Source organism: Pseudophryne corroboree, chromosome 6 (genome assembly GCF_028390025.1).
Source record: "Pseudophryne corroboree isolate aPseCor3 chromosome 6, aPseCor3.hap2, whole genome shotgun sequence".
Taxonomy (NCBI): Eukaryota; Metazoa; Chordata; class Amphibia; order Anura; family Myobatrachidae; genus Pseudophryne; species Pseudophryne corroboree.
In genome coordinates, this window is record NC_086449.1 from 480,850,048 (window position 1) to 480,875,534 (window position 25,487).

The window sequence follows — 25,487 nt, forward strand, 5'->3', positions numbered from 1 at the left end:
TATATTATACCTTCATTGTCTACTCAATTTCTCTTCTCTTTTTTGTTGGAAATTTATTTTGTCAGTTATAATTTTTTCTTATTTGAAATTCTGACATATGGTTTTCTCTGGTATATCTCTTCTTTACCAAAAATAGTGGAGCACATATCCAGTGTATATGATTGTGTTATTAAGCACCTTTGTAAAAATATTGTGGCTCCATATTCTGATATATAACGAATTATCTGTCATCTGCCCGTTGCAAATTTTACTTTATGTGATATTTTATTGCACATTTGACATTTGCTTTGGTAGTCACATTGATCAGTATTAATTTTCTACTATAAATTATATGAAATTTTCTTGGTATATAGTTCTCTTACTACAAATTTTTAAATTAAGAGGCTGTGAATCAATATCTTAATTAATATTTACCTTTCTTAGCTTTTCACATTTTTCCTATTTATTTATTCTCTTTCTAATTTACCCCAATTTTCTTCCCCCTTTCAGTAGGCGACAGTTCCCACTCTCTCTCATCCATTGTTCGATGTAATTCTATAAGACATTGGACAGCAGAAGTGTAGTTACCTTACCCTACCCTACCTAATTCTGTCATTTTCAAGCACTCTCTCATCCATTTGCCAGGTATAAGTCCTCTGTAATGCAGTAGTAACAGAGGCCCTGTGCAGTATATAATGGACAGCAGAAGTGCTTATTCAGGTATGCTAGTCACAAACCACACTCTCTCATTTGTTTGAAGTGGATTAATACTGCCACACTTCACTTGTCACGCCCAATCTCATCTGATCTTGGAAGCTAAGCAGTGACAGGCTTGATCAGTACTCAGTTGGGAGACCACTTTGGAATATCAGGTACAGTAATCAGTCCCTACAACCAAGCAAAAAGCAGAAGTAGTGGAGAAGCCTATGACCCATACCGCCATCTTAGGTCCTTTACTCCAAGAAATTAGGACCAACTCAGCCCTTTTCATTTCTTTTCATCTCCTCCCTCTCTGTTCCTTTGAACAGCTATCATTGGACTTTTTGCCCTATCCAGCATCTAAAGATTAGTTTTCAATGGACCTTTTTTTCTACCAAGAGACCTATTTATAGAGCACCCTATTAGGAATCAATCCTATTAATATAATATATTTCCAATACATGTATAGTGCTCTTTTCTTGATATTAATTTATCAATTGATTCTTTCAATAAAAACATTGTGTTCCCTATATCTCACTGGTGGTAATTTCCAATTTATGTGACTTAATAATAGCTGTGGTCCAGAGTCCTATATTGGTAGATTTGCTAGACACTGACACAGAAAAAAACAAAAAATGGACCTCAAGTGTCATTTTGGATGAATAGGGTTTTATGTTTGTCTATGTGTTTATATTTTATATGTAACATTATTAAAAGTTAAATTTTAATATGAATTTATTTGTTTAAGTGTGCCCCAACAACGAGTCTTTCTTCCCTTTGTTCTTGTTTCTCATATACAATACTGACTCTGGGAGCACCACCAACAAGAGACTGAGGATACCCTCATTAGGGATCATTTATGCAATATTGTTGGTTTTTCTCAGAGTAATCAAATAAGTGTAATCTCTGAATTTGCAGTCCTGTGCGTAACCACCACTTCTATACGTGACTAGCCCAGGACTTACTCAGCTGCTGCAATCACATCAGCCTGTCTGGGACCGGAATTGATGTAAGGAACTCTCCCACCAAATGCATGGACACACCTGCGTTTTTCCAGACACTCCCTGAAAATGGTCAGTTGCAACCCACAAACGCCTTCTTCCTGTCACTCTCCTTGCGAACGCCCATGCAAATGAATTCTTCGCACATACCCATCGCTGAGCGGCGATCCCCTTTGTACCCATGCGACGCACCTGCCCATTGCGGTGCATACACATGCGCATTTTAGACCTGATCGACCGCTGTATGAAAACGCAGCCTAGTGATCAGGTCTGAATTGGGCCCACAACAGTCATACTGTGCTGTGTGCGAAGAGTGGAATGCATAAAGTGGAAGCAGGGGCAATCGGAAGAGATGAACACTAAGGGGTATATTCAATTGCGGTCGAATTCCGGCGTGAATTCGACAGTTTTTGGATTCGACACAATTCGACAGTTGAAAACCTCCACCCGGGACCAGAATTCAACATATTCAATTAATAATGGATTCGACAGTCCCCTTGTCGAAAAACGGACCAATTAACGAATAGTGGGCGACCTGGATTCGACTTCATGGAGATCACAAAAGTGATGAATAAATCCTGAAAAAAATTGCGTGAGGTCCCCCCTCCTAAGCATAACCAGCCGCGGGCTCTTTAAGCCGGTTCTGGTTGTAAAAATACGTGGAAAAAATTGACAGGGGTTCCCCCATATTTCAACAACCAACACCGGGCTCTGCGCCTGGTCCTGGTGCAAAAAATATGGGGGACAAAAGATGTAGGGGTCCCCCTTATTTTTAACACCAGCACCAGGCTCCACTAGTTAGAGAGATAATGCCACAACCGGGGGACATTTTTATATAGGGCCCTGGCATTAAATCACCAACTAGTCACCCCTGGCCGGGGTACCTTGGAGGAGTGGGGACCCCTTAAATAAAGGGGTCCCCCCCTCCAGCCACCCAAGGGCCAGGGGTGAAGCCCGAGGCTGTACCCCCAGCCAAGGGCGGCGGATGGGGGTCTGAGAGACTTTTGTGTCAAAAAAAATATTCTTTTTAGCAGCAGAACCACAAGTCCCAGCAAGCCTCCCCCGCAAGCTGGTACTTGGAGAATCACAAGTACCAGCATGCTGGGGGAAAACGGGCCCGCTGGTACCTGTAGTTCTACTACAAAAAATATACCCCCCCCAAAAAAACGCACACACCGTGATAGTACAACTTTATTACATACATGCACACCTACATACACACATACTTACCTATGTTGACATGAAGCAGTCGGTCCTCTTCTCCAGTAGAATCCGGGGGTACCTGTAAATAAAATTATACTCACAAAAAATCCAGTGTAGATCGGTCCTCTTCTTTAAGATTGTAATCCAGGGACTTGGTAAAATAAAAAAACGAAAAACCCGAACCACGCACTGAAAGGGGTCCCATGTTTACACATGGGACCCCTTTCCCCGACTGGCGGAACCCCCCGTGACTGCTGTCAAAGAGGGTCCCTTCAGCCATTCAGGGAGCGCCACGTCATGGCACTCTCCTGATTGGCTGTGCGCGCCTGAACTGTCAGTCAGGCGGCGCACTGGAGATACAATGTAGAGCATAGGTGCTCCATTGTATCCAATTAGTGATGTGCACCGGACATTTTTCGGGTTTTGTGTTTTGGTTTTGGATTCGGTTCCGCGGCCGTGTTTTGGATTCGGACGCGTTTTAGCAAAACCTCCCTTAAAATTTTTTTGTCGGATTCGGGTGTGTTTTGGATTCGGGTGTTTTTTTGCAAAAACCCCTCAAAAACAGCTTAAATCATAGAATTTGGGGGTCATTTTGATCCCATAGTATTAATAACCTCAATAACCATAATTTTCACTCATGTTCAGTCTATTCTGAACACCTTACACCTCACAATATTATTTTTAGTCCTAAAATTTGCACCGAGGTCGCTGGATGACTAAGCTAAGTGACCCAAGTGGCCGACACAAACACCTGGCCCATCTAGGAGTGGCACTGCAGTGTCAGACAGGATGGCACTTCAAAAAAATAGTCCCCAAACAGCACATGATGCAAAGAAAAAAAGAGGCGCAATGAGGTAGCTGTGTGACTAAGCTAAGCGACCCAAGTGGCCGACACAAACACCTGGCCCATCTAGGAGTGGCACTGCAGTGTCAGACAGGATGGCACTTCAAACAAATAGTCCCCAAATAGCACATGATTGAAAGAAAAAAAGAGGTGCACCAAGGTCGCTGGATGACTAAGCTAAGCGACACAAGTGGCCGACACAAACACCTGGCCCATCTAGGAGTGGCACTGCAGTGTCAGGCAGGATGGCACTTCAAAAAAATAGTCCCCAAACAGCACATGATGCAAAGAAAAATGAAAGAAAAAAGAGGTGCAAGATGGAATTGTCCTTGGGCCCTCTCACCCACCCTTATGTTGTATAAACAGAACATGCACACTTTAACAAACCCATCATTTCAGCGACAGGGTCTGCCACACGACTGTGACTGAAATGACTGGTTGGTTTGGGCCCCCACCAAAAAAGAAGCAATCAATCTCTCCTTGCACAAACTGGCTCTACAGAGGCAAGATGTCCACCTCCTCCTCATCATCCTATTCCTCACCCCTTTCACTGTGTACATCCCCCTCCTCACAGATTATTAATTCGTCCCCACTGGAATCCACCATCTCAGGTCCCTGTGTACTTTCTGGAGGCAATTGCTGGTGAATGTCTCCACGGAGGAATTGATTATAATTCATTTTGATGAACATCATCTTCTCCACATTTTCTGGAAGTAACCTCGTACGCCGATTGCTGACAAGGTGAGTGGCTGCACTAAACACTCTTTCGGAGTACACACTGGAGGGGGGGCAACTTAGGTAAAATAAATCCAGTTTCTGCAAGGGCCTCCAAATTGCCTCTTTTTCCTGCCAGTATACGTACGGACTGTCTGACGTGCCTACTTGGATGCGGTCACTCATATAATCCTCCACCATTCTTTCAATGGTGAGAGAATCATATGCAGTGACAGTAGACGACATGTCAGTAATCGTTGGCAGGTCCTTCAGTCCGGACCAGATGTCAGCACTCGCTCCAGACTGCCCTGCATCACCGCCAGCGGGTGGGCTCAGAATTCTTAGCCTTTTCCTCGCACCCCCAGTTGCGGGAGAATGTGAAGGAGGAGCTGTTGACGGGTCACGTTCCGCTTGACTTGACAATTTTCTCACCAGCAGGTCTTTGAACCTCTGCAGACTTGTGTCTGCCAGAAAGAGAGATCCAACGTAGGTTTTAAATCTAGGATCGAGCACGGTGGCCAAAATGTAGTGCTCTGATTTCAACAGATTGACCACCCGTAAATCCTGGTTAAGCGAATTAAGGGCTCCATCCACAAGTCCCACATGCCTAGCGGAATCGTTCTGTTTTAGCTCCTCCTTCAATGTCTCCAGCTTCTTCTGCAAAAGCCTGATGAGGGGAATGACCTGACTCAGGCTGGCAGTGTCTGAACTGACTGCACGTGTGGCAAGTTCAAAGGGTTGCAGAACCTTGCACAATGTTGAAATCATTCTCCACTGCGCTTGAGTCAGGTGCATTCCCCCTCCTTTGCCTATATCGTAGGCAGATGTATAGGCTTGAATGGCCTTTTGCTGCTCCTCCGTCCTCTGAAGCATATAGAGGGTTGAATTCCACCTCGTTACCACCTCTTGCTTCAGATGATGGCAGGGCAGGTTCAGGACTGTTTGCTGGTGCTCCAGTCTTTGGCATGCGGTGGCTGAATGCCGAAAGTGGCCCGCAATTCTTCGGGCCACCGTCAGCATCTCTTGCACGCCCCTGTCGTTTTTTAAATAGTTCTGCACCACCAAATTCAATGTATGTGCAAAACATGGGACGTGCTGGAATTTGCCCAGATGTAATGCACGCACAATATTGCTGGCATTGTCCGATGTCACAAATCCCCGGGAGAGTCCATTTGGGGTAAGCCATTCTGCGATGATGTTCCTCAGTTTCCGTAAGAGGTTGTCAGCTGTGTGCCTCTTCTGGAAAGCGGTGATACAAAGTGTAGCCTGCCTAGGAACGAGTTGGCGTTTGCGAGATGCTGCTACTGGTGCCGCCGCTGCTGTTCTTGCTGCGGGAGGCAATACATCTACCCAGTGGGCTGTCACAGTCATATAGTCCTGAGTCTGCCCTTCTCCACTTGTCCACATGTCCGTGGTTAAGTGGACATTGGGTACAACTGCATTTTTTAGGACACTGGTGACTCTTTTACTGAGGTCTGTGTACATTTTCGGTATCGCCTGCCCAGAGAAGTGGAACCTAGATGGTATTTGGTACCGGGGACACAGTACCTCAATCAAGTCTGTAGTTGCCTGTGAATTAACGGTGGATAACGGAAACACGCTTCTCACCGCCCAGGTTGCCAAGGCATGAGTTATCCGCTTTGCAGCAGGATGGCTGCTGTGATATTTCATCTTCCTCGCAAAGGACTGTTGGACAGTCAATTGCTTACTGGAAGTAGTACAAGTGGTCTTCCGACTTCCCCTCTGGGATGACGATCGACTCCCAGCAGCAACAACAGCAGCGCCAGCAGCAGTAGGCGTTACACTCAAGGATGCATCGGAGGAATCCCAGGCAGGAGAGGACTCGTCAGACTTGACAGTGACATGGCCTGCAGGACTATTGGCTTTCCTGTGTAAGGAGGAAATTGACACTGAGGGAGTTGGTGGTGTGGTTTGCAGGAGCTTGGTTACAAGAGGAAGGGATTTAGTGGTCAGTGGACTGCTTCAGCTGTCATCCAAAGTTTTTGAACTTGTCACTGACTTATGATGAATGCGCTGCAGGAGACGTATAAGGGAGGATGTTCCGAGGTGGTTAACGTCCTTACCCCTACTTATTACAGCTTGACAAAGGCAACACATGGCTTGACACCTGTCGTCCGCATTTGTGTTAAAATAATTCCACACCGAAGAGGTGATTTTTTTTGGGTAATTTGACCAGGCATGTCAATGGCCATATTCGTCCCACGGACAACAGGTGTCTCACCGGGTGCCTGACTTAAACAAACCACCTCACCATCAGAATCCTCCTTGTCAAATTCCTCCTCAGCGCCAGCAACACCCATATCCTCATCCTGGTGTACTTCAACAGTGACATCTTCAATTTGACTATCAGGAACTGGACTGCGGGTGCTCCTTCCAGCACTTGCAGGGGGCGTGCAAATGGTGGAAGGCGCCACCTCTTCCCGTCCAGTGTTGGGAAGGTCAGGCATCGCAGCCGACACAATTGGACTCTCCTTGGGGATTTGTGATTTAGAAGAACGCACAGTTCTTGCTGTGCTTTTGCCAGCTTAAGTCTTTTCATTTTTCTAGCGAGAGGATGAGTGCTTCCATCCTCATGTGAAGCTGAAACACTAGCCATGAACATAGGCCAGGGCATATTGGCAAGTTTACGCTTCTCCTCAGACGCTTTTAATTTTGAGTTTAGGGTAATTTTACTGAACTTTTATGTTTTGGATTTTACATGCTCTCTACTATGACATTGGGCATCGGCCTTGGCAGACGACGTTGATGGCATTTCATCATCTCGGCCATGACTAGTGGCAGCAGCTTCAGCACGAGGTGGAAGTGGATCTTGATCTTTCCCTATTTTACCCTCCACATTTTTGTTCTCCATTTTTTAATGTGTGGAATTATATGCCAGTATCAATAGCAATGGCCTACTACTATATATACTGCGCACAACTGAAATGCACCATAGGTATGGATGGATAGTATACTTGATGACACAGAGGTAGGTAGAGCAGTGGCCTACTGTACAGTACTGCTATATATTATATACTGGTGGTCAGCAAACTGTGCAAAACTGAAATGCACCACAGGTATGGATGGATAGTATACTTGACGACACAGAGGTAGGTAAAGCAGTGGCCTACTGTACCGTACTGCTATATATTATATACTGGTGGTCAGCAAACTGTGCAAAACTGAAATGCACCACAGGTATGGATGGATAGTATACTTGACGACACAGAGGTAGGTAGAGCAGTGGCCTACTGTACCGTACTGCTATATATTATATACTGGTGGTCAGCAAACTATGCAAAACTGAAATGCACCACAGGTATAGATGGATAGTATACTTGACGACACAGAGGTAGGTAGAGCAGTGGCCTACTGTACCGTACTGCTATATATTATATACTGGTGGTCAGCAAACTGTGCAAAACTGAAATGCACCACAGGTATGGATGGATAGTATACTTGACGACACAGAGGTAGGTAGAGCAGTGGCCTACTGTACTGTACTGCTATATATTATATACTGGTGGTCAGCAAACTGTGCAAAACTGAAATGCACCACAGGTATGGATGGATAGTATACTTGACGATACTTAGGTAGGTAGAGTAGTGGCCTTCTGTACCGTACTCCTATATATTATATACTGGTGGTCAGCAAAATTATGCACTGTACTCCTACTATATACTACAATGCAGCACAGATGTGGAGCGTTTTTCAGGCAGAGAACGTATAATACTGATGGTCACTGGTCAGCAAAACTCTGCACTGTACTCCTCCTATATAATACTGCTGGTCCCCAGTCCCCACAATAAAGCAGTGTGAGCACAGATATATGCAGCACACTGAGCACAGATATGGAGCGTTTTTCAGGCAGAGAACGTATAATACTGGTGGTCACTGGTCAGCAAAACTCTGCACTGTACTCCTCCTATATAATACTGCTGGTCCCCAGTACCCACAATTAAGCAGTGTGAGCACAGATATATGCAGCACACTGAGCACAGATATGGAGCGTTTTTCAGGCAGAGAACGTATAATACTGGTGGTCACTGGTCAGCAAAACTCTGCACTGTACTCCTCCTATATAATACTGCTGGTCCCCAGTACCCACAATTAAGCAGTGTGAGCACAGATATATGCAGCACACTGAGCACAGATATGGAGCGTTTTTCAGGCAGAGAACGTATAATACTGGTGGTCACTGGTCAGCAAACTCTGCACTGTAGTCCTCCTATAATACTGCTGGTCCCCAGAATAAAGATATTTGCAGCCCCCTGAAAGTTCTGAAACAAAGTGAGAGGACGCCAGCCACGTCCTCTCACTATCATTTCCAATGCACGAGTGAAAAATGGCGGCGACGCGCGGCTCCTTATATAGAATCCGAATCTCGCGAGAATCCGACAGCGGGATGATGACGTTCGGGCGCACTCGGGTTAACCGAGCAATACTGGAGTATCCGAGTATGCCTCGGACCCGTGTAAAATGGGTGAAGTTCGGGGGGGTTCGGATTCCGAGGAACCGAACCCGCTCATCACTATATCCAATGGTGGGAACTTTGCGGTCAGCGGTAGACCACGAGGTTAAGTGGGGTCCCCTTGATTTAAGGGGTCTCCACACCTCCAGGGTACCTCGGCCAGGTGTGACTAGTTGGTGATTTAATGCCAGGGCCGCAGGGACCTATATAAAAGTGTCCCCCGGCTGTGGCATTATCTCTCTAACTAATGGAGCCCGGTGCTGGTGTTAAAAATACGGGGGACCCCTACGTCTTTTGTCCCCCATATTTTTTGCACCAGGACCAGGCGCAGAGCCCGGTGCTGGTTGTTAAAATATGGGGGAACCCCTGTCAATTTTTTCCCTGTATTTTTACAACCAGGACCGGCTCAAGTAGCCCGAGGCTGGTTATGCTTAGGAGGGGGGACCTCACGCAATTTTTTTCAGGATTTTTAACACTTTCAACACCCCTTCCAACTGAAAAACTTATGCACTGAACTCTCCATTATTGTAGTCAGTAAAAAAAAAATATTCTTTTAAAAAATCAATTAAATAATACTTGTGGCTCATAAATAGACAAACCAAGTAGATAATCCCTTCAAATATAAATAGATATGCTATTAGCAATCAAAAAAGCACCAAAAAATACATGTTATTAAAAATTTTTATCAGCTCACGACAGAAAAATGAGGCGGAATGAAATTGACGAAATGACTGTCGAAGAGCACTGTTGTCGAATCTACATTCTTCAATTGAATATACTTTTGTCGAAAAGCCGCATTTTTAACATTGCAGACATGTCGAATTGCAAAAAGTCGAATTGCAAAAAGTTGAAAATGAAACGGCAGGTTTTTTGTCGAAAAGTACTGTATTGAATTGTCGAATCAAATTTGACAGGTTTTTTGTGTCGAAAATGACCCGTTTTTCGACATTTTCATGAATTCGACTGCAATTGAATATACCCTTAAATATCAGTTTATCTAAACTATCAATATTCCAAACTGATATTACTCAAAATTTTCAGCTGTATGGTCACGCATAATACATTGAATGAATTGATTCTGCTGTGGTGATATCTATCTTGGTTTATCAGCTGCAAGTGCATTAACATCAGCTGACACTCACTATAGTCTTTTGTTCAGTAAAACAATGGTTTAATAATTTGTACAGGGGAAATGGGGAGCTTTATCAAATCTTGGAGAGAGATAAAGTGGAGAGAGATAAAGTACCAACAATAAGCTTCTAACTAATTTTTCAAACACAGCCTGTGAAATAATCCGATTGGTTGGTACTTTATCTTCCTCCACCTTATCTCTCTTCAAGATTTGATAATTGCTCCTTAATACCACAATTATCTGTAGCATTTCTCTGAATGAGCCTCTAGTGTCTGTCCCTGGAGCCGGCTGCAGCAGACGCCCGCACAGCCCATGGCGTATGCTGCAGCCGTGGAGTGGGGAGCGGAGTGCGGGTAGGCGGCGGTGCCTGCAGGATGACTGTGGCCGCGCCCCCAGGCCGCAGCGCCCTGGGCGAAGGCACTGCTTGCCTGCACCAAGAACCGCTCCTGACAATAGCATATGACAATGTATACAGGGAAGGCTTTCTTTCTTTTTACATTGCAAGGGTTGATACTGAACTTCTTGTTCATATGACATGACTGAATATATACAGTACGTCTTTATCTACAGCTAAGCTTTCTTCATGTATTTTGCATTGAAATGTACAGTACGGCAAAAGCATAGTAAACTGGAAACTGTCATCCCAAAGACAATAAAAACAATAGTAATTAGCTGAGGCCCATCCAACTGAGAACAAATTCACAGAGGATGACACAGTCCACAGTGGTAAGAAATCACTCAGTTGATTGCTACAGCAATATTGCATCCATCTCTGAATCATGCCCATTATACTGAACTCTAACGCAATACTATACTTCACACAATACAAATTGCAGGTTATACAAAAATCTAATAAGTCTCCATATATTCTGTATGTGCCATTAAATGTATGCTTCTTTCTGTATGTATGGTACTCAGTACCGGTGCAAGGTTTCTAGGCACGCTAGGCAAAATTGTAGCTTATTACTCTACCTCTCCCAAAAACCCACATCCTAGCTCACATGTGATTTTTGGAATAATGTATGAAAATAATAATTCTTACCTGCTGCTGGCTGGTGATGCTGCAGTCCAGAAACATGCCTGTCTTATGCAGTCCAGACTCCACTGCTGCTGCAAGATTCTAGATAGTGGGGAGAGACTAAATATTAGGACAAAATGTCAAACAGCAGAAAAAAGAGGCTTACCACATCACTGGTCAGGTGTAGCCCAGGCATTCTGCACTGGAAAGCCTACTATATCTAATAATATAATAATAATTTGGTCTAGGATTTGACTATAAAATGGTACTAAACACCATTAAATGTTGTGGCAATTCTTAATGTAGTCACACATAACCAGCACAGTGAATGCCGTGACTTTTAATTGGGACATTGTTCAATATTACAAAAGTGTTGCCTTGTTAATGATTTGGTGCATGGTGCTAGAATGAAACCGTACCTGTTGCAATGTTCAGATTGTGCTAAAGGATAGCAAACACAAGCACAGATGTGTAATTTATAAAACCTTTTACAATCATGTGTTACATACATTATTTGAAACTTGTTTGATGCATATTTTGTTTTCTTTTTCTGGTTTTCAGTTTTCACAGTCCCAATACTTAAAAAGAAGAAGACCAAAATTGAAGTTGCTACAAGAGCTATGACTAATGCCCTGTGCAAGCAACTACGAGAGCTGGATTCGGAAAGACAGGCTCAAGAGGATGGCAGACTGCAGTGATTCATGGAAAATGCATGTGAATTGTAGAACAATTTGCTATCACAAATGGTAGCTGTGCAGGAAAGGGGGAGTCACCGTACTTACAAATTTCTTAGTCAACTATTTACCCACCACCACCACAGTTGCTACTCCCCACCCACTATGTGCAACAAGTGCAGTCTCTCATCTCATTTGGTTCTATATCCCGGTATGCCCAATAAGCACAGTTTCCCAACTCATGTGAGCCAACATTCCAGTATGCCCAACAAGTGCAGTCTCCACCAGCATTTTCAGAGAGTAGGTTTAATAATGGGCAGAGAAGTCAACTATTTGCAGATTCATTGTCTACTACTCTACAGCACCCTACTCTATGGGGGTCATTCCGAGTTGTTCGCTCTGTAAATTTTTTCGCATCGCAGCGATTTTCCGCTTAGTGCGCATGCGCAATGTCCGCAGTGCGACTGCGCCAAGTAAATTTGCTATGCAGTTAGGTTTTTTACTCACGGTTTTTTCTTCGTTCTGGTGATCGTAATGTGATTGACAGGAAGTGGGTGTTTCTGGGTGGAAACTGGCCGTTTTATGGGTGTGTGCGAAAAAACACTACCGTTTCTGGGAAAAACGCGGGAGTGGCTGGAGAAACGGAGGAGTGTCTGGGCGAACGCTGGGTGTGTTTATGACATCAAACCAGGAACGACAAGCACTGAACTGATCGCAGATGCCGAGTAAGTCTCGAGCTACTCAGAAACTGCACAGAGATGTCTTTTCGCTATATTGCGAATCTTTCGTTCGCAATTTTAAGAAGCTAAGATTCACTCCCAGTAGGCGGCGGCTTAGCATGTGTAAAGCTGCTAAAAGCAGCTTGCGAGCGAACAACTCGGAATGAGGGCCTAAATTTCTGAATGGACTTTGGTATAGGTAGGTCATGTTATGACCTGATACCTTTACCATAATACACAAAAAACAGTATATATTATATTTAAAACATATTAATAACATTTTGAATAGCACCATTTCTAACATATGGTGTACTTAAAATAAACATAACAACATTTCTGCGCACACTGCACTTAAATATATCTCTATACTGTAAACTCTGGACTAGTGTTTGGAGTATATGCTCTTAACATGAGCTATTCATTCTCTTTCATATGAATCTCTTTCAAAAGGCTTTTACACATGTTTTGGAACTTGAAAAAAAACATGTTATTAAAAACATTGTGGAATGACAACTGGTTTGCATTTTATTATATTTAACTATAACATGGAATTAATATATTAATATTAATATTGAATTCAAAACTGTGGAAAACACTGAATAACCCAGCTTATGTCTGAAAGGAGATGACCCATGAATTTCCCAGCTGTAGTGTAATACTCCTTTTCCACTTATTTCAAAATCACAGGTGTTTGCACATGAACGAGCAAAAACCGGGAATTTGGAAAGTGTAAATGCAACCTACCTGGGACTAACTCCCGGTTCCCCGACCCTGCTCCAGAACAGGGTCACGGAGCTGAGCCCCAGGAATTGCCAGGTTGATAGACCCAGCAATTTACTGTGTTGCAGTGCAAAAGGGTTATGAAAGGGGGTCTGTGAGCAAACACCCAGGATTTTCATCTCAGCAAGGAAATTCCTGGGTTGTATGTCTGAAAGGGGTATAATTCAGCTTTTTAAATGTTGCAACAATTAAAACAAACTGTTTATAAATTATATAGAAAACAGCTTGGATTTTTTACAGTTTATATTGTGAGTGCAGAGCTTCTTTGATTTTTATTTAAACAATGCGGTCACATATCACATGCATCCCAGAAGGTATAGGACTGATGATTTGTACCTACTGAACAATCACTTATGAAATCACATTTTAACATCTCTTACGTATGCATACTTGTTTTCAACATGGAACTTAGTTTTCTATTGTTGTTTTACTTACCTATTTCAACATTGAGGTAGAATCTAGTTTATATTCTATAGTTTCAAATTACTCAAAATCACCATGGTAAAATTGTGAATGACTGTACACAAACCAGAAATTAGAACCCTGTCATACACAACCCCGCATGACAGTATCACAAGGAGAAAAATGTGGAATTAAAAATCGGCAAAGAGAGATGATTGACTCTTGCAAAAAAAAAAAAAAAAAAAATATTTTTAAAAGAAAAAAATCAACAATTAAAAAGGTATCAAAGGTATCAGAAAATCCGGATAAAAAGTGGCTACTCACACTCCAATTTGTCTGTCCTGATTGTATGTACTACACATTGGTTTGTTCTCGCCATTTTTTGTCTTCTATGATATCAACATCTGAGAAATCCCATATTTGTATTGAACTAAATTGAAAACTCTACTCAGAAGAATAGAGCCCATCTCCTGGTCCAAAAAGGAACGTTATGGTGATATTCTTCTTTAGCGCTTGTGGTGTATGACAGGGTTCTAATTTCTGGTTTGTGTATTTGCGTTTTAAATGTGGTGACATTTATTCAGAGTCCTGTTACATCTAAGCAGCTTAGCGCCAGCTGAACCACCCCCACAATTCTTGTTTATATCTGTGAATGACTGTAATTGGCACTTTGCTCTACACCTCACAATGTAACAAATGATTTCTGTGATGGTGAGATGTATAGCAAATTTTTATTTTTGGAGGTGTGAAAGTAATGACTTGATGTTTCTAGATATTCAGTGATCAAAATAATAGATTTATGCAAATCTACCTTTAATAGATCCTCCCTGTGTCTGTTAAACTGCTACTTCTGTTTCATTGCTATCTTCATGAAACACACAGTTTTCATAGTACAAGTCTTCCTTAGTAGAGAGCAGTGAGGGAGATAATGTGTGTTGTGTGGCTGTCACTGAGAGAGCCTCCTGTGCTGGTGATTAAACCTTTAACACTGTCAGGTACAGAGACAGAACTCTGGAAGGCAATGGAGTCATCTGCCGCCGGGCTCCTGCTCTGAGGGGGGGCACCTCTCCTCCCATTCTGTGACACCATTTAATTAAGTTAATTGATAGCTGCTGCTATCCTTTCAGTGGCCGACTTCCTCACTGGTCCCTGCATCTTACAAATCAAACCCTTTTTAGTATACTGTAGATACACATTTTACAAGTATCACACCCAGGATTAGAAACCACAACCTATTACACTGGAAGCAGACACCTTACCGATGAAGCCGTTTGCTCCTGTATAGGAAATATGAGAATTTTAACTTGATACTTCTGACTTCTGATACTTCTCTGACAATTACACGTAACTTCATATAGTTAGAATTCTCATGCTTCCTCTACAGGAGCAAATAAATCCATCAGTAAAGTGTCTGCTGTTAGTGTAACAGGTCATGGGTTCTAATCCTGGGTATGACTGCTAAGAAATGTGTGATTTAAAATAAAAGACAATTAAATGTATAAATACAGTATATACATTTTTTTTCAGAATACTCCATATACACACACACATACATACATACATACATACATACATACATACATATATTTATCTTAATATAGGAAATAGGGGGGCACCAATATTTATCTTGCCTCCGGGCAACTGTGACGAACTTACGCCACTGGTCAGGTACTGTATGTAGTATGTCACTAATGTGCCATCTGTACAGCCAGACCCTTCCTATAGGAACTACCTTCACAGACATGTTCCCCTGTTTTGCAAAGTTAATTCAGTGTCTAACATAATTTCCTAGACCTGAATGTTCTCTTCTGCTACAGGAGGAATTGATTTTGAATACAACCTAATGGTGTAGGACCTACAAAAGGGAAAATTCCTGAATTATTATTCCAGTGGAGTCTACTAAAGAGTAACCTTGAAAGGGTTGAAAAGCCTAACCTCCAGTGGAGTCACTGACTATATTGTACATTGGATAGAGGATACTGTCACACTGCATCCAACAGAAAGATAAATGTAATGTGCAACTCACTTATACAGTATATGATTAATGGATGTGGAGCAAGAGAGTGTGCTTTTGTGATATAAGGGAGAGTCAAATGGAATATTGGTACTTAGTGGTGCAATAAAAGGAAATAAAATTAAATATAATAACTTTCCTTTAATCTATGGTCTTCTTTGTGTGCCTCTTTGCCTCATTCACAGCATATGTCCAGTCAGTGGTCCATACTGTATGTAAACATAATTAATGGCAAAGCATAGTGTTATTCTGTAAAAAATGATGATTTATTCTAACAAGGTTAAATGAAAATATAGTATAAAATAGTATTGGCTATAATAAAGTGGTGTACTGGCAAAGAGACGACAACAATAGCCAGATTCTAGCACTACACAACTTCAATACAATCATGTAGCATCTTGGTAAAATATATACAAGGTGGGTGATTACCAGATTCTGGTGGAAATTAGGCCACTTACACGTACAAAGAGGGGTGATTCTGCACAAGTAACGAAAGCATTAAAAAAGATTTGTTACCAAAAATTAGACAATCAAAGGCAGTGTCCCTAAATAATGTTGCTTTGGTGGTGCACCCTGAGTCAAACAGTAGAACTGTTTACACAGGGTAGACAAAAAGCAAGACTCTTTTGTGGGTGCACTCTTGAGATGGATATACAATGATCAGGATATGATGAAGAATTTAAAACTTACACTTTATTAGATATCATTAAAATAAGGTATCCAAAATTCAAGGACAAACAACATTTAGTGTTTTTAAAAAAAAACAAGAAAAAAAAAAAAACATACAGGTACGTCGGAGGCTAGCTTGTTATGTAATCACTGAAATAAATTCATAAATTGAACTATGAAGACCAAGGCTGCTTCACCCACAGACTGATGATTCAAAATAAAGACCTTATGGTCAAAACAAATAGGCTCACGGAGAGGCCACATGTGCCGTCTACCAATAGTCAGGTGTCAAATCAAAAAGGAATAGATACTAGAGGACCAAGTGCATAATTTAGAATGAAGAAAGACATGAATAGTGATTCTGCTGTCAGTGTTTGGCATGGAGTCTTGGACTCGATATATAGTTCTACTTAACATGGAATTCCCAGGTGGTCTTCCATCTAAGTACTAACCAAGCCCGACACTGTTTAGCTTCCAAGATCGGATGGTATTGGGCATCTTCAGTGGCTTATGATAGTAGATTAATAAGGACGCAGCCACTCCTTGGATCAATGATGAGAGGTCACTTTGAGCAGAGATTAAAGATTAAGAATAAAGTAGGAAGAAACAAAAGGTGGATCTGCTGCCAATGTTAGGCGGAGGTGATATGGAAATTCGGTGTTTCATACACCTGTGCTACTCCTCCGGATCACTGGTGAGAGTCCACGAAAAGAAGGTAACATAAATGTGATTGTACCAATTAGATTCAATGGTAGGTATATGATTGGCTACCTGTATTCTACCGTATTCAATATAAAATACTGATACTTACAGTACACACAAGGCTATTAACCATACTACACCAACATACATCTCTTCGCTTATCTCAAAATATCTCCCAACCTGGCCCATTCACTCTTCACAAGATCTACGTCTCTCATCCACACTCATTACTTGCTCTCATGCATGATTACAGGACTTTCTTCGGGCTGCACCCACTCTGTGGAATTCCCTACCACGTGCAATAAGACTCTCCTCTAGTCTTCAAACCTTCAAGCGTTCCCTGAAAACTCACCTATTCAGACAAGCTTATCGAATTCCAGAACCGCTCACATTACCTTCATAGCTTTCCTATCCAATTATATCCCCACAGTACAGTCCACACTTATCCCCACATATTTTCTTTCTTCAGTCTCCTTTCCTCCTGACCCTGGTTCATCATTGCTGTGATGTGATATCATGCAGCCCACCAAGAACCTTTACAATCTGGTGGACAACTGTGCAATATATAGCACCTATCCTTGTGTATCAATGCCTATTTCCCCATAGATTGTAAGCTTGCGAGCAGGGCCATCCTACCTCTATGACTGTTTGTATTTACCCAGTTTTGTCTTCTAATTGGGTCTAGTTGTAAAGCACAATGGAATTTGCTGCGCTACATAAGAAACTGTTAATAAATAAATAAATACACACATACGTTTTTGTTTGGATGCAACCCAATAATGAATGTGCTAATCAAGGATATCCTTGACTGTCCAGATATTCTCTGCACACAGGTAAGTATATTCAATTAAATCGCATTTCATTCAATATTATCCAACTATGATTGCAGATACATTGTGTATTACACCAAATATGTACAAAATAACGTTTTATGCACATGTGACTGAGTATCTCAATATTTCAAATATGGAAACACCATGTATGAATGAAACAATGCAGTTACTCCTATTATTTGGGATTCATTGTGGTATGCATATATCCAGAGAAAATAAAATATATCCTATGTTGATAATTCACTTGAATGAACAAATATGCATAACCATGATCACAATCACCAATTGACTGCCTGTATATGCAGAGAGATCCCTACAATGAGCTTAACAATATGTTAGCATCGGTGCAGTCAAATACTGTGTTATAAAAAAAAGAGGAATCGTGGGTTTACTATACAGATAAAACATGTGACCTCTCCCCCAGCACTCAGGTATTGCAGGCAATAAATATATGTTGAGGCACAGTGGCCAGATAATGTGACCACTCTACCTGAGGCTACCAGTGGTGCCAAACCTGTCTGGGGAGGGTGCATGCCGTGAGTCAGGAATAAGATTCGGCGATAACAGAGACCGGTTTCACCCACACTGGGGTTTGATCACTTCCAGAAATGAAAACAGATGTGTGTATTTACATATACCTACCATTGAATATAATTGGTACAATCACATTTATGTTACCTTCTTGTGGACTCTCACCGGTGATCCGAAGGAGTAGCACAGGTGTATGACACACCGAATTTCCATATCACCTCCGCCTAACATTGGCAGCAGATCCACCTTTTGTTTCTTCCTACTTTATTCTTAATCTTCAATCTCTGCTCAAAGTGATCTCTCATTAGTGATTCAAAGAATGGCTGCGTCCTTAATAATCTACTATCATACCACACTGAAGATGCCCAATACCGTCCGATATTGGAAGCTAAACAGTGTCGAGTTTGGTTAGTACTTGGATGGGAGACCACCTGGGAATTCCAAGTTTAGTAGAACTATATATCGAGTCCAAAACTCCATGCCAAACACTGACAGCAGAATTACTATTCATGTCTTTCTTCATTCTAAATTATGCACTTGGTCCTCTAGTATCTATTCCTTTTTTATTTGACACCTGATTATTGGTAGACAGCACATGTGGCCTCTCTGTGAGTCTATTTGTATTGACCATAAGGTCTTTATTTTGAATCATTAGTCTGTAGGTGAAGCGGCCTTGGTCTTCATAGTTCAATTTATGAATTTATTTCAGTGATTACTTAACACCAATCTAGCCCCAGACATATGTTTTTTCTTTAAAAAAAAAACACTAAATGTTGTTTGCGGTCAGCGGTGAGGTCACCTGCGGTCAGCGGCTGACCGCGGGTAACCCCACCGCTGACCGCAAAGTTCCCACCATTGAAACTAATGGAGGGAGCTGTGCGATGCGCTATCTGCCAGCTCAGACCTGCAAAGCCAATCAGGAGAGTGCCACGAAGTGGCGCTTTCTGATTGGCAGAAGGGACTTTCTGTGACAGGAGCCACGGGGGGTCTCTGCATTCGGGGAAACATGGGACCCCTTTCAGTCCGTCTGGTTCGGGTAAATGCGTTTTTTTGTTTTGCCAAGTACGTGGATTACAATAAAAGAACTGGACACTGAATCAGGTGAGTGTAATTTTATTTTCAGGTACCCCGGATGTCGACATTGGAGATGTGGCCAGAGTCAGCGTGTCAACATAGGTAAGTATGTGTGTCGGCATGTATGTAATAAAGTTATATTTTCACGGTGTCTGTGTACTGTTTTTATTTGGGTATTTTTTTTGCAGTAGAACTACAGGTACCAGTGGGCCCATTTCCCCCCGCATGCTGGTACTTTTGGTTCTCCAAGTACCGGCTTGCGGGGAGGCTTGATGGGACTTGTAGTTCTTCTGCAAAAACAATATTCTTACATTTTCAACAAGGCTATCAGCCCCCCATCCGCAGCCCTTGGATGGGGGGACAGCCTCGGTTCACCCCTGGCCCTTGGGTGGCTGGGGGGGACCCCTTGATTGAAGGGGTCCCCACTCCTCCAGGGTACCTCGGCCAGGGGTGACTAGTTGGGTATTTAATGCCACGGCCACAGGGCGCTGTATAAAAGTGACCCCCGGCTGTGGCATTATCTGTCCAGCTAGTGTAGCCCGGTGCTGGTACAAAAAAATACGGGGGACCCCTACTCTATTTGTCCCCCGTATTTTTTGCACCAGGACCAGGCTCAGAGCCCGGTGCTGGTTGTTAAAATACGGGGGATCCCCTGTCATTTTTTCCCCATATTTTGGCAACCACGACCGGCTCAAAGAGCCCGAGGCTGGTCATGCTTAGGAGGGGGGACCCTACGCAAAAAAATTTTCGGGTTTTTTACCGTTTTTCAACATTTTTAAAAATCTAATCAAAATCTGTCAAATCGGCCGTTTTTCGACAGCGGGACTGTCGAATTCGTTTTTTATTGAATATGTCGAATTCTGGCACCCACCTGCCGGAATTCGACGGTCGAATTGTGTCGAATTTAAAAACGGGCGAAAAAGTGCCGCAATTCGCCCGGAATTGCATATACCCTTATGGGGTATATGCAATTGCGGTCAAATTCCCGAAAATGTCGAAAAATGGGACATTTTCGCCCAAAAAAAATTCGACAATGCAATACAGTACTTTTCGGCAAAAAAACGTCCATTCCAAATTTGACTTTTTGAAATTCGACATTTGTCAAATTCGACATTTTTGCAATGGTACAAATGTGGCATTTCGACAAAAGTATATTCAATTGAAGATTGTAAATTCGACAACAGTGCTTTTAAAAAGTAAATTCGTCATTTTTAATCTGCCACACTTTGCTGGCGGAATCTAATAAAAAAATTTAAAAACATGTTTTTTTGTGTGTTTTTTTATTGGTAATAGCATATCTATTTATATTAGAAGGGATTAGGTACTTGGTTTGTCTATTTAGGAGGCACGAGTCTTATTTTTATATTTTTTCTTTTTTTTAATGGAATGGTGTAAAAATCATAAAAAAAAATGCGTGGGGTCCCCCCTCCTAAGCATAACCAGCCTCGGGCTCTTTGAGCCGGTCCTGGTTGCCAAAATACGGTAGGAAAAATGACAGGGGATCCCCCGTATTTTAACAACCAGCACCGGGCTCTGCGCCTGGTCCTGGTGCAATAAATATGTTGGACAAAAAGAGTAGGGGTCCCCCGTATTTTTTTACCAGCACCGGTCTCCACTAGCTGGACAGATAATGCCACAGCCGGGGGTCACTTTTATACAGCGCCCTGCGGCCGTGGCATTAAATACCCAACTAGTCACTCCTGTCCGGGGTACCCTGGAGGAGTGGGGACCCCTTCAATCAAGGGGTCCCCCCCCAGCCACCCAAGGGCCAGGGGTGAAGCCCGAGGCTGTCCCCCCATCCAAGGGCTGCGGATGGGGGGCTGACAGCCATGTGTAAAAATGTAAGAATAGTGGTTTTTTGCAGAAGAACTACAAGTCCCAGCAAGCCTCCCCCGCAAGCCGGTACTTGGAGAACCACAAATACCAGCATGCGGGGGGAAACGGGCCAGCTGGTACCTGTAGTTCTACTGCAAAAAAAATTACCCAAATAAAAACAGGACACAGAAACCGTGAAAGTATAACTTTATTACATACATGCCGACACACATACTTACCTATGTTGACATGCCGACTCTGGCCACATCTCCAATGTCGACGTCCGGGGTACCTGAAAATAAAATGATACTCACCTGATCCAGTGTCCGGTTCTGTTATTGTAATCCACGTACTTGGCAAAACAAATAAAAACGCATTTACCTGAACCAGACGGACTGAAAGGGTTCCCATGTTTACACATGGGACCCCTTTCCCCGAATACAGAGACCCCCCGTGACTCCTGTCACAGAAGGTCCCTTCAGCCAATCAGGAAGCGCCACTTCGTGGCACTCTCCTGATTGGCTGTATGCGCGTCGGAGCTGTCAGACGCGCATCGCACAGCCCCCTCCATTATCTTCAATGGTGGGAACTTTGCGGTCAGCGGTGAGGTCACCCGCGGTCAGTGGCTGGCCGCGGATAACCCCACCGCTGACCGCAAAGTTCCCACCATTGAAACTAATGGAGGGAGCTGTGTGATGCGCTGTCTGCCAGCTCAGACGCGCAAAGCCAATCAGGAGAGTGCCACGAAGTGGCGCTTCCTGATTGGCTGAAGGGACCTTCTGTGACAGGAGTCACGGGGGATCTCTGCATTCGGGAAAAGGAGTCCCATGTGTAAACATGGGACCCCTTTCAGTCCGTCTGGTTCGGGTAAATGCGTTTTTTTGTTTTGCCAAGTACGTGGATTATAATAAAAGAACCGGACACTGGATCAGGTGAGTATAATTTTATTTTCAGGTACCCTGGACGTCGACATTGGAGACGTGGCCAGAGTCGGCGTGTCAACATAGGTAAGTATGAGTGTCATCATGTGTGAAATAAAGTTGTATTTTCACGGTGTGCGTGTCCTGTTTTTATTTAGGTAATTTTTTTGCAGTAGAACTACAGGTACCAGCAGGCCCGTTTCCCCCCCGCATGCTGGTACTTGTGGTTCTCCAAGTACCGGCTTGCGGGGGAGGCTTGCTGGGACTTGTAGTTCTTCTGCAAAAAAACAATATTCTTACATTTTTACACATGGCTATCAGCCCTCCATCCACAGCCCTTGGATGGGGGGACAGCCTCGGGCTTCACCCCTGGCCCTTGGGTGGCTGGGGGGGACCCCTTGATTGAAGGGGTCCCCACTCCTCCAGGGTACCCCGGCCAGGGGTGACTAGTTGGGTATTTAATGCCAGAGCCGCAGGGCGCTGTATAAAAGTGACCCTCGGCTGTGGCATTATCTGTCCAGCTAGTGGAGCCCGGTGCTGGTAAAAAAAAATATGGGGGACCCCTACTCTTTTTGTCCCCCGTATTTTTTGCACCAGGACCAGGCGCAGAGCCAGGTGCTGGTTGTTAAAATACGGGGGATCCCCTGTTATTTTTTTCCCGTATTTTGGCAACCAGGACCGTCTCAAAGAGCCCGAGGCTGGTTATGCTTAGGAGCGGGGACCCCACGCAAAAAAATTTCGGGTTTTTTACCGTTTTTTAAACATTTTTAAAAATGTAATCAAAATCCGTCAAATCGGCCCTTTTTCGACAGCGGGACTGTCAAATTTGTTTTTTATTGAATATGTCGAATTCCGGCACCCACCTGCCGGAATTCGATGGTCGAATTGTGTCGAATTTAAAAATGGTCGAAAAAGTGCCGCAATTCGCCCGGAATTGCATATACCCCTATATCTTTTGCACCTGTTCCAATAATATGTGCCATATTGCTATCAGTTCTGCATTAACCCCATTATCTCCACCAATATCATGTTTTCTTTGCTTATTTTGTACATACGTATTGTACTCAAAAAGCAATGTTTGCTTCAACCATTATTGGGCTTCTCTTTATTTTCCCACTTCCTCTACAGCCACAGAAAGCATCTATGAATGATTCCCACAAATCCAGATAAACCACCCTTCTACAGCACTGCCATAATTTATATCTGTAGAAACAACTGTAGAAAATGTGTAGCAGTAAATGGTATTTTTGTGTTCTATACAAAGAAAATTTGGGAATAATCTAGTGGCATTGCACAGCTTTACAATGGCTAGGTAAAAAATTGTGTTTTATTTGTACCTTTATTCCTTAAAACATATATTAGAGATGTGACATAAAACAAAGCATTTAAAGAAGGTGGAATAGACTAGTTTCACATGGAATAGACTAGTTTCAAAATTAAATATTTCAAGTCAAGGTTTTACAATGCATCTTTATATAGCTGTGTAATGTACAAGGAAAATGTGTTTGATATGTATACATTGTTATTACTCAGGCAAGGCAGATGGACTTAAAAGGATCCTATACTTTAAAAGCACCTTTTTTGAAAGCATTTATCTTTTGGGTCACATTTGGGGCGCAATGCAGAGATATCCCTTTTGCTTCTGCTTTTTTAACTTTGCAATACTTGGTCATTGATAGCTTGGTCATTTATAATTAAAAGAGGAAACTATTAGTTTTCCATGTTTGCAGACACCACATATTTCTGAAATAGAGAGAAAGAAAGAGAGAGAGAGAAAAAAGAGAGAAAGAAAAAGAAAGAAAGAGAGAAAGAAAGAAAGAAAGAAAGAAAGAAAGAAAGAAAGAGAGAAAGAAAGAATGAGAGATAAAGAAAAAGAGTGAGAGAGAGAAGAGAGAGAGAAGGAGAAATACAGAAAGAGAAAGAGAGAGAGAGAGAGCAAAAGAGAAAGAAAGAAAGAAAGAAAGAAAGAAAGAAAGAAAGAAAGAAAGAAAGAAAGAAAGAAAAAAGAGAGAAAGAAAGAGATAAAGAGAAAGCGAGAGAGAGAGAAAGAGAAAAAATAGAGAGAGAAAGAGAAAAAGAGAGAAAAAGAGAGAGAAAGAAAGAGAGAAAGAAAGAAAGAAAGAAAGAAAGAAAGAAAGAAAGAAAGAAAGAAAGTGAAAGACAGAGAGAAAGAAAGAAAGAGAGAAAGAAATAAAAAAGAGAGATAAATAAAGAGAGAAAGAGAGAGAGCGAGAGAGAGAGAGAGAAAGAGAGAGAAATAAAGAGAGAAAGAGAGAGAGCGAGAGAAAGAAAGAAAGAAAGAAAGAAAGATAGAGAAAGAGAGAGAAAGAAAGAAAGAAAGAAAGAAAGAAAGAAAGAAAGAAAGAAAGAAAGAAAGAAAGAAAGAAAGAAAGAAAGAAAGAAAGTCCAGGGCCAAAATTTACTAAAGTGCGATTTAAGTGATTCAAGGGATTTTGCATTCCGTTTCAATTCGATTTCTATTTGATTTGGGTTGAAAGCCCAAATCGAATGTCAATTCGATTCTAAAGACAGATTCAACTCACATCCCAATAGAAAGCAAATTTCTGGAAACATTGATGTTTTCCCATAGAACAGCATGTGACTGTATCCCTAATAAACAGTGGGGTTTTAGTTCATGAATTGATCAATGCGTTTAAATGATGTAATGTTTTATTGGTATTTTTTAATGTTTGTTAGAAGTGTTTTATATTTTCAGAGCATGTGTATATTGTTCAGTCACATATATGTTGCTAATTGTTATGGCAACATTTATAAATCATACAATATGTTTAAAATGCTTTTATTATACCAAAACACGTTGTAATACTATATGCTGTATTGTTTACAGCGTTACCTAGGTCACGCTGCCGGGACCCGTGACGTCTCTTCCTCTCTGTAGAAGCAGGAAGTGTATGGACTTTGCTGAGGGCAGTGTAAATGTGGAAAACGCAGGTGGGGGAGGTCACTGGGATAAGTGTGGGTATTTATTGCATTTTTTGTCACTTATGTATTGGTCTGAAGAAGGGGAGCATGTCCCCGAAATGTTACTGAGTGAAGTACACTTTCTTGTTTGCAAGTTACAAAGTCTCTGAGTGGAGCCTCATTTACAAGGATATCTATATATATATATATATATATATTTATTTGTTACCAGTTACTTAGACAGCGCAAACATTTTCAGCATACAGAGAATATTTGCACATTCACATCAGTTCCTGCCCCAGTGGAGCTTACAATCTATGTTCCCTACCACAAGTACATGCACACATACACACTAGGGTTAATTATTTTT

The 25,487-nt window shown here is 42.2% G+C and overlaps 2 pseudogenes; both read left to right on the forward strand.

The window, feature by feature from the left end:
- Positions 1-744: 744 nt before the first annotated feature.
- LOC134937059 (5S ribosomal RNA) lies at positions 745-863 on the forward strand (annotated as a pseudogene).
- A 17,860-nt stretch (positions 864-18,723) lies between these two features.
- LOC134936963 (5S ribosomal RNA) lies at positions 18,724-18,842 on the forward strand (annotated as a pseudogene).
- Positions 18,843-25,487: the final 6,645 nt, after the last annotated feature.